The 7,500-nt window shown below is 41.0% G+C and overlaps 1 long non-coding RNA gene across 1 annotated transcript in view; it reads right to left on the reverse strand.

The window, feature by feature from the left end:
• LOC101513174 (uncharacterized) overlaps window positions 1–7,500 on the reverse strand; it is a 29,022-nt gene that overhangs the window by 959 nt on the left and 20,563 nt on the right. The gene's annotated exons all lie outside the window — the stretch shown is intronic.

The raw sequence follows: 7,500 nt of genomic DNA on the forward strand, positions 1-7,500 counted from the left end.
AGAGGTGATGAAGCTGTAGTGGCTCTCCCCCGGTTTGACAGACCAGAGATTCATTTGTCTTTTGTCTCATGCAGGGCACCCTCGGCGGTCGTATGATTAGAAAACCCTCCTCTATTCCCCAGCGTCCAAGCAGTCACGTGCCTCTTCCATCCGTTCGGTCCTCGCTCTCAACGAAAACTACCCGACGAAAGGAATATTGAAGCAACCTTTCGCATAGCCCTTTCTTTCTTGGGCAATTGAATCAGGAACCGATGCAGAAGACAATAGGGACCTAACCGCTGCATCTCATGCCCTGAGCTCTTTTGGGGGTTGAATCTCTTTTTGGAATATTTTTTATATTTCCCGAAAGCACATGAAACTTCCTCTTATTCGATCTTATTGGCTTAGCCTGGAGAGTTAGTTGATGTTGGTCTGGTAGTGTCAAAGAGGCGATTCTCAACAGCTTCAACATCAGAGATTATCGGACATGAAGATAGGATGAAGGTGGTGGGATGAAGCAGTCTTTAAAAAATAATTGGTAAGGGAAGGAAAAGAAGTAACTGAGGGAAGGGACCTTTACCATTTAGCTTCTTCCGCTTTGGGGGATTCCACTAATAGAACAGAACCCGAGGGGATTGAAAGTATCTAAGTACCATAGGCATCTTATAGGAAGTGAGCCATTGGCTATGGGGCACGAACGATCTAAGAAGAAGTGGCGGTGGATGTATTGAATGCCCATAGGGAGCTGCGACTTCTAGAGAATAGGCTGCAAGAGAAGGAGCTGTTGAGGGATTGGGACAAAAAAGACTAATGCAAAATATTATAATAAGATAAGACATTCATCCCCCTTTAGAAGCATCGAATGCAAGCCAAGCTGTTCGGAAGGGAATGATTGGACAAATAGGCTTCAGGCCAGCAGAGTTGGTTTAAGCGGATGCCCAAAAGAGGTCTAATAGTAGTTGAGTGGGAGTGGGCGTAAAGGCTGTGAACGAATCGGCTGTTGCAAAAAAGAAGACACCGTCTTTCGCTAATATACTTTTATTTTTTTTCTTTCCATTGCTTTTGTTTTTTCCGCCCCTCCAATATCCTTATATTCTGGTGATATTACTTCGAGCCTGGTTGTGTTATAGTTATTAATTTAATCTTATCCTGCATTTGAAATTTGATGTTTCGACATATTCTCTGTTTAATGCATCCCCCCGGGAAATTATTTGCTCTTCTTTTAGTCGTAGCTGTTGCAGTTGACTTTGAAAGAGTAGTCTGATAAACATTGATTGTAGTGGCCCTCTCTTTCTTATACATTTTTTTATATTGTTTCCGATCATAACAATGGGGACATTAGTTCTTTTTGTACTGTCGGTTGAAGACTTTGACTCAAGTGTCGACATTTGTCCATCTAAGAGTTGGACTAGTCTTTCTTCGAAGTGCTTTCCTCCTTTTGTAGGTGACATTTCCTTGCTTTCCGTTTGCGGCTCTTGGACTTGCTCAAAGAGCCAGAGGTCATCATGATCCTGTCCTCTGGGGAACTCATTTAGACGTACGTGAATCGGCAAAATGGATTCGGAGCACAGGGCTTATAAAGAGAAAGATGAGATTGAGATAGAAAGATTCTACGGTAAGAAGGAGGAATTCTTATATGAGCTCGAAGTTTCCTTACTAATGAAAAGGTAAGGTAATTTATCACCTGTAATAAAGAGGGTTAATAGCACCCGGTCTTATCCGACAAGCCAAAGCAAGCCAGAAAGACTTAGAAGCGTGAGAGCTATTAGGTCTGGCTTCCTTGATAAAGGAAAGAATTGAATTCCCTTTTTATATATCCTTCAGGCCTTTAAAAACTATAGCAAATAGGGTTTACTGAGCCCCCTGGAACTCTTGTTTTTAGGCTTTCGGGGAAGCAAATGTAATTATTCTTCCTTAAGGGAAGAAGGGCTGAGGTGGAAGCATTTCCATCTATAGTAACCTTAACATCGACTATGTTCATGAATAGTAGGTATAGGTACCGATCGGAGAATAGCTTCAGGTAGCCCCTATAGATGACATACGCGGGGTTCATCGGAACTATATAACAAAGGTATCCATCAATCAGTCATCAAGTATGATCAATCAACCCCGTAATATTCAATTTATATTCCGTCCCCCCTTCCAGTTGGAGTTACATAGGAGAGGTCCAGTTGGAGCCAAAGGAATGGGACCCCTTCTAAGTGAGTCAATCCCAGTAGAGGAAGGGAATTTCTTTCCTTAGTAGTTTGCTTTCATCCGAATTAGTGGTTTCAGATGGATTCGTCTTTTTTGTAAATAGCCCAATGGAACTAAAGTATAGTGTGGTTCCACCTCGCAAGGAGAACAAGCGATAGATTGAAGATCAACAGGGCTTAATCAAGGAGGAAAGGAATAGGAAGAGAAAGAGCATGTGTGCTAAGGCACAAGGTCCCGTATTGGGACTTTCTGGTGGGCGAAAAAAGAGCCCCAAAGGAAGTCGGTAAGCTAAATAGGAATAAAGGTTAAGTTTTGTTGAAGATTGGCGCTAATTAAGGAGAATCAACAGATTTTGTTTTGTACAGTTTTATGACAGTTGTATGTCCATTAAATATAGATTAGTATTAGCTAATTCCTAGCCTTTCCTATCTTATTAGAATTAGCAATTATGAGGAGAATAACTTCCCTAATTCTTAGGCTAGATTAGCGCCCAGCCTTAATCTCCTAGTCTGTATAAATTCTGCTTTGTATTATTGTAAAGATATAGAAAATAAAATAAGAAAATTCCGCATGGTATCAGAGCTCGATCTGATCCATCCCTAAGAAAACCCTAGCGCCGCCAGCAATGGGTGAACCTTCCGACAAACAGCCAAAGATGGAATCTGGATCATTTCCGACCAGTTCACATGATGGGCTCAGTCATCTCATCACTGGCCATAAATTAAATGGTCAAAACTATACCCAATGGGTAAGATCAGTCAAGATCTTCCTTCAAGGAAAAGGGAGAGAAGACTACATCACAGGAGACACAAAATGTCCCCAAGAAGGAGATGCCACCCTTCAAAAATGGAAACTTGAGAATAGCCAAGTAATGTCATGGCTGCTCAACACCATGACCAACGAAATTGGTGAAAATTTCATGTTCTATGATTCGGCAAAGGAGATATGGGATGCTGTGAAGGAAACATATTCAAATGTGGACAATACCTCTGCCATATTTGAGATAAGAAGCATTCTACACAACCTTCGACAAGGAGAATCTTCTGTTACTGAGTATTTTAATACACTTAGTAGACATTGGCAACAACTAGATGTATATGAAGAAGTCACATGGGACTGTCCAGGGGATAAGAAAAAATTCAAAGAGCTGGTGGAGAAGGACAGAATCTACATGTTCCTATTGGGACTAAACAAGGACCTTGATGAAGTCCGTGGAAGGATCCTTGGAACCAAACCTCTTCCCAAAATTCGGGAAGCCTTTTCAGAAGTAAGGAGAGAAGAGAGCAGGAGGAAACTCATGTTGGGAAATGCCACCTCAACACCTCCCACCGAGAGCTCAGCAATGGCTGCAAGAGGAAACCAAATTCGGCCATTTCAAAAGAAAAATCGTCCCTGGTGTGATCACTGCAAGAAACCAGGCCATACACAAGAAATATGTTGGGTTATACATGGAAAACCCCCAGAAGCCAAGCAATTCAAAAGCAGGGACAGCAGAGGCAACGCAATTTTTAACCACCAAGAAGCTGAGGTAAAATCTACTTCATTTCCATTTAACAAGGAACAAATGGAGGCTTTACAAAAAATCTTCAAACAAACCATGCTCTCTACAGAAAAAGGTGGTACGGCTGTAGTGGCTCAGAGAGGTAATGTCTCACATGCTCTAAATACTAGCATGGGAAAAACAAAGTCATGGATTGTTGACTCAGGGGCTTCAGATCACATGACTGGAAATTTTAATTTGTTTACTAGTTATTCTCCTTATCCATTTAACTGCACTGTCCGAATAGCAGATGGCACACATTCTAAGGTCATGGGTACAGGATCAATTATTTTGTCACCTAATATTACACTAGAATATGTTCTATATGTGCCAAAACTTGATTGCAACTTGCTGTCCATTAGCAAAATCACAAGAGATTTGAAATGTGTTACTAAATTTTCTCCTAACTTGTGTGAATTTCAGATTTTGGAGTCGGGGAAGACGATTGGCAGTGCTAAAGAGTGTGCTGGACTCTACCTACTTCAAGCTGAAGAATTAGAAAGAGGACTCAAGAACCAGTCATATGCAGCAGCTAGTGTTCCAAGTAGTGACAATCCTGTAATGTTATGGCACTATCGATTAGGCCACCCAAATTTCATGTATCTGGAAAAATTATTTCCTTCTTTATTCAATAAAAATCAGAAGCATTTTCATTGTGAAATTTGCCAATTGTCCAAACATACACGTAGCCAATACCCACCCCAACCCTATAAGTCATCCCAACCTTTCACCCTAATTCATAGTGATGAATGGGGACCATCACGCATTAAGAATGTTACTGGTTCTAGATGGTTTGTCACGTTCATTGACGATCACACTCGTGTTACCTGGGTATTTTTAATGAAAGAGAAATTAGAAGTAGGAAGGATCTTTGAGGTTTTCCACAACATGGTGCAAACTCAATTTCACAACAAGATCCAAGTGCTTAGAACTGACAATGGTTGTGAGTACTACAATTCGATTCTAAGTTCTTACCTACAAAAAGTTGGCATTGTTCACCAAAGCTCTTGTGTGGACACTCCACAACAAAACGGAGTTGCGGAAAGAAAGAATAGACATATTTTGGAAGTAACTAGATCAATCATGTTAGCCACAAATGTCCCGAACCAGTTTTGGGGGGAAGCTGTCCTTTCGGCAACACACCTTATAAATAGAATGCCTTCCCGGATCCTTAACCTCAAGACCCCCCTCTCCACACTCCAAATCTTCTTCCCAACCAGCAAAATACTCACCTCCATTCCCTTAAAGATTTTTGGATGCTCATCCTTCGTCCACAACCACAACCCACACCGTAGTAAACTTGACCCCAAATCTATCAAGTGCATTTTTCTTGGTTACTCACCTCACCAAAAAGGGTACAGATGTTACTCACCCATCACCAAAAAATTCTACCACACCATGGATGTAACCTTCTTTGAGAACCAACCCTACTACCCCAAAGTTGGCATTCAGGGGGAGCAAGTACACACATATCCAATTGAAACTTTAGAATACCAACCTTGGATGTTTGAACAAACAGAAACTGCCCCTATCCCAACTGAAAGGACAGCAGAACCTGAACCGGTTGTTGTAACAGAAACTGAAGCAGTGGCCGAGGCAGAAAATGGAAAAAACAATGAAATTGGAACAACCCAACATAATCAAACAGAAACTGAAGCAGTGGCCGAGGCAGAAAATGGAAAAAACAATGAAATTGGAACAACCCAACATAATCAAGGAACACACGAAGGAAGTTGGAAAACTTATGAAAAAAGAAGGAGGAAGGAAGTAGAGCCTAGCACAGCTCCACCGCAAAGCCATGAGTCTCACCAAATTCCAGAAAATGAAATCCCTACAAGTAACGTTATCCCAAACTCTAAACTCCCTGTAAAATCTTGACACTGTTGATATTGATATTCCTATTGCTGTAAGAAAAGGGGTGAGAACTTGCACTCAACACCCTATTGAGAATTGTGTTTCCTATGGAAAATTATCACAAAACTACAGATCATTTGTAGCAGCCATTGACAACATAGAAATTCCAAGGAATGTTCAAGAAGCTCTACAGAAACCTTAATGGGTATCAGCTGTAACTGAAGAAGTGCAAGCACTGGTAAAAAATGGCACATGGGAAATCACCACAATACCTGAAGGGAAGAAACCAGTGGGATGCAAGTGGATCTTTTCGGTTAAACACAATGCTGATGGGAGTATAAACAGGTACAAGGCCCGATTAGTTGCAAAGGGATTTACTCAATCATATGGAGTGGACTATGAAGAGACCTTTGCACATGTGGCAAAACTCAACTCAGTCCGGGTCCTATTATCATTGGCAGCAAATCTAGATCGGCCCCTACACCAATTAGATATAAAGAATGCCTTCCTAAACGGTGAGCTAGAAGAAGAGGTGTATATGAAAATACCTCCCAGGCTTGAATCACATGACACCTCAAACATGGTATGCAAACTCCATAAATCCATCTATGGCTTGAAACAATCTCCAAGAGCATGGTTTGATAGACTAACAAGAGTTGTCAGGGAAGATGGCTTTGCCCAATGCCAAACAGACCACACTATGTTTGTTAAGCACTCTCCGGAGGGAAGAATAGCCTTATTTATTGTCTATGTTGATGATATTGTTATTACAGGAGATGATCATGATCAAATCAGCCACCTCAAGAGTATCTTAACCGAAGAATTTGAAGTCAAAGATTTGGGCCAACTCAAGTACTTTCTAGGAATGGAAATTGCTCGGACAAGGGATGGTATTTGTGTTTCTCAAAGGAAATACACTTTGGATTTACTCAAAGAAACAGGGATGCTTGGATGCAAAGTTGCCAATACTCCGGTAGAACCCATGAAACAAAGTGAAGAAGAAAGTGTACCTGCTGATAAGGATAGATACCAAAGCTTAGTTGGAAAACTAATCTATCTAACTCACACTAGACCAGATATTGGTTTTGCTGTGAGCTTGGCTAGTCGCTACATGTCCAACCCAACTGAGACTCACATGAAGGCTCTAAATAGAATCCTTCAATACCTAAAGGGTACACCTGGCCGCGGGCTCTATTTCCAGAAGAGCCACAACCAGGGAATTGAAGTTTATACCGACTCAGATTGGGCAGGGAGTTTATCTGACAGGAAATCCACCACAGGCTATTGCACCTTTGTATGGGGAAACTTGGTAACATGGAGAAGTAAGAAACAATCTGTGGTCGCTAGAAGTAGTGCAGAAGCTGAATTCAGAGCTATGGCACAAGGAATTTGTGAAGGGATTTGGCTCAAACGAATGTTGGATGAGATCAAAATTCCTACTAACTACACTATGAGAATACTTTGTGACAACAAGGCAGCTATAAGTATTGCAAAAAACCCGGTTCACCATGATAGAACAAAGCATGTGGAAATAGACAAACACTTCATTAAGGAGAAAATTGATCATGAGATCATAAGTGTTAACCACATCTCATCAAACAGACAAACAGCAGACATTCTAACAAAGGCACTTTCAAGGCACACATACGAAACTATCAGGTCCAATCTGGGTATGATAGATATCTACCACCCAGATTGAGGGGGAGTGTTGAAGATTGGCGCTAATTAAGGAGAATCAACAGATTTTGTTTTGTACAGTTTTATGACAGCTGTATGTCCATTAAATATAGATTAGTATTAGCTAATTCCTAGCCTTTCCTATCTTATTAGAATTAGCAATTATGAGGAGAATAACTTCCCTAATTCTTAGGCTAGATTAGCGCCCAGCCTTAATCTCCTAGTTTGTATAAATTCTGCTTTGTATTATTGTA

This window comes from Cicer arietinum, chromosome 5 (genome assembly GCF_000331145.2).
Source record: "Cicer arietinum cultivar CDC Frontier isolate Library 1 chromosome 5, Cicar.CDCFrontier_v2.0, whole genome shotgun sequence".
Lineage (NCBI taxonomy): Eukaryota > Viridiplantae > Streptophyta > Magnoliopsida > Fabales > Fabaceae > Cicer > Cicer arietinum.